The following is a 2,650-nucleotide window of genomic DNA, read 5'->3' on the forward strand; positions in this document are numbered from 1 at the left end:
TATAGTCTGAAGTCAGGGAGCCAGATTCCTGCAGCTCTGTTTTTCTTTCTCAAGATAGCTTTGGCTATTTGGGGTCTTTTGTGTTTCCATACAAATTGTAAAATTTTTTGTTCTAGTTCTGTGAAAAATGCCATTGGTAACTTGGTAGGGATTGCACTGAATCTGTAGATTGCTTTGGGTAATATAGTCATTTTCACAATGTTGATTCTTGCAATCTAAGAACATCTGTTTGTGTCATCTTTTTTTTTTTTTTTTTTTCTTTTTGCGGTATGCGGGCCTCTCACTGTTGTGGCCTCTCCCGTTGCGGAGCACAGGCTCCGGACGCGCAGGCTCAGCGGCCATGGCTCACGGGCCCAGCCGCTCCGCGGCATATGGGATCCTCCCAGACCGGGGCACGAACCCGTATCCCCTGCATCGGCAGGCGGACTCTCAACCACTGCGCCACCAGGGAGGCCCCCTGTTTGTGTCATCTTTGATTTCTTTCTTTTCTGAGTACAGGTCTTTTGCCTCCTTAGGTAAGTTTACTCCTAGGTATTTTATTCTTTTTGTTGCAGTGGTAAATGGAATTGTTTCCTTAATTTCTCTTTCTAATCTTTCATTGTTAGTGTATAGGAATGCAAGAGATTTCTGTGCATTAATTTCGTATCCTGCAACTTTACCAAATTCATTAATGAGCTCTAGTAGTTTTCTGGTGGCATCTTTAAGATTCTCTATGTATAGTATCATGTCATCTGCAAACAGTGACAGCTTTACTTCTTCTTTTCCAATTTGTATTCCTTTTATTTCTTTTTCTTCTGTGATTACTGTAGCTAGGACTTCCAAAATTATGTTGAGGGCTTCCCTGGTGGCGCAGTGGTTGAGAGTCCGCCTGCCGATGCAGGGGACACGGGTTCGTGCCCCGATCCCGGAAGATCCCACATGCCGCGGAGCGGCTGGGCCCGCGAGCCATGGCCGCGGAGCCTGTGTGTCCGGAGCCTGTGCTCCGCAACGGGAGAGGCCACAGCAGTGAGAGGCCCGTGTACAGCAAAAAAAAAAAAACAAAAAACAAAAAACAAAATTATGTTGAATAATAGTCGTGAGGGTGGACTTCCTTGTCTTGTTCCTGATCTTAGAGGAAATGCTTTCATTTTTTCACCATTGAGATGTTTCCTGTGGGTCTGTCATATATGGCCTTTATTATGTTGAGGTAGGTTCCCTCTGTGCCCACTTTTTGAAGAGTTTTTATCATAAATGGGTGTTGAATTTTGTCAGAAGCTTTTTCTGCATCTATTGAGATGATCATATGGTTTTTATTCTTCAGTTTGTTGACGTGGTATATCATAGTGGTTGATTTGCAGATATAGAAGAATCCTTGCATCCCTGGGATAAATCCCACTTGATCATGGTGTATGATCCTTTTAACATGTTGTTGGATTTGGTTTGTAGTATTTTGTTGAGGATTTTTGTGTCAATGTTCATCAGTGATATTGGCCTGTAATTTTCTTTTTTTTGTAGTATATTTGTCTGATTTTGGTATCAGGGTGATGGTGGCCTTGTAGAATGGGAGTGTTCCTCCCTCTGCAATTTTTTTGGAAAGAGTTTCAGAAGGATAGGTGTTAGCTCTTCTCTAAATGTTTGATAGAATTTGCCTGTGAAGCCATCTGGTCCTGGACTTTTGTTTGTTGGAAGTTTTTAAATCATAGTTTCAATTTCAGTACTCATGATTGGTCTGTTCATATTTTCTATCTCTTCCTGGTTCAGTCTTGGAAGGTTGTACCTTTCTAAGAGTTTGTCCATTTCTTCCAGGTTGTCCATTTTATTGGTGTATAGTTGCTTGTAGTAGTCTCCTTTTTCATTTCTAATTTTATTGAAAGGGGAAGCCTGTCCCTTTTTTTTCTGATGAGTCTAGTAAAGGTTTACCAGTTTCAACCAGGCTTTAGTTTCATTGATCTTTTCTATTGTTTTCTTCATCTCTGTTTCATTTATTTCTGCTCTGATCTTTGATTTCTTTCCTTCTGTTAACTTTGGGTTTTGTTTGTTCTTCTTTCTCTAGTTGCTTTAGGTGTAAGGTTAGGTTGTTTATTTGAGATGTTTCTTGTTTCCTGAGGTAAGATTGTATTGCTATAAACTTCCCTCTTAGAACTGCTTTTGCTGTATTCCATAGGTCTTGTATCGTTGTTTTTATTTTCATTTGTCTCTCTTAATTTCCTCTTTGATTTCTTCAGTGATCCATTTGTTGTTTAGTAACATATTGTTTACCCTCCATGAGTTTGTGTTTTTTACAGGTTTTTTTCCCTGTGTTTTTTATTTCTAATCTCATAGCATTGTGGTCAGAAAAGATGCTTGATATGACTTCAGTTTTCTTGAATTTACTGAGGCTAGCTTTGTGGCCCAGCATGTGGTCAGTCCTGGAGAATGTTCCATGTGCGCCTGAGAAGAATGTGTATTCTCCTTTTGGATGGAATGTTCTATAAATATCAATTAAGTCCATCTAGTGTAAAGTTTCATTTAAGGCCTGTGTTTCCTTATTGATTTTCTGTCTGGATGATCTGTCCATTGGTGTCAGTGGGGGGTTAAAGTCCTCCATTATTATTGTGTTACTGTCAATTTCTCCCTTTATGGCTGTTAGTATTTGCTTTATATATTGAGGTGCTTGTACGTTGGGTGCATA

Source organism: Mesoplodon densirostris, chromosome 10 (genome assembly GCF_025265405.1).
Source record: "Mesoplodon densirostris isolate mMesDen1 chromosome 10, mMesDen1 primary haplotype, whole genome shotgun sequence".
Classification (NCBI taxonomy): domain Eukaryota; kingdom Metazoa; phylum Chordata; class Mammalia; order Artiodactyla; family Ziphiidae; genus Mesoplodon; species Mesoplodon densirostris.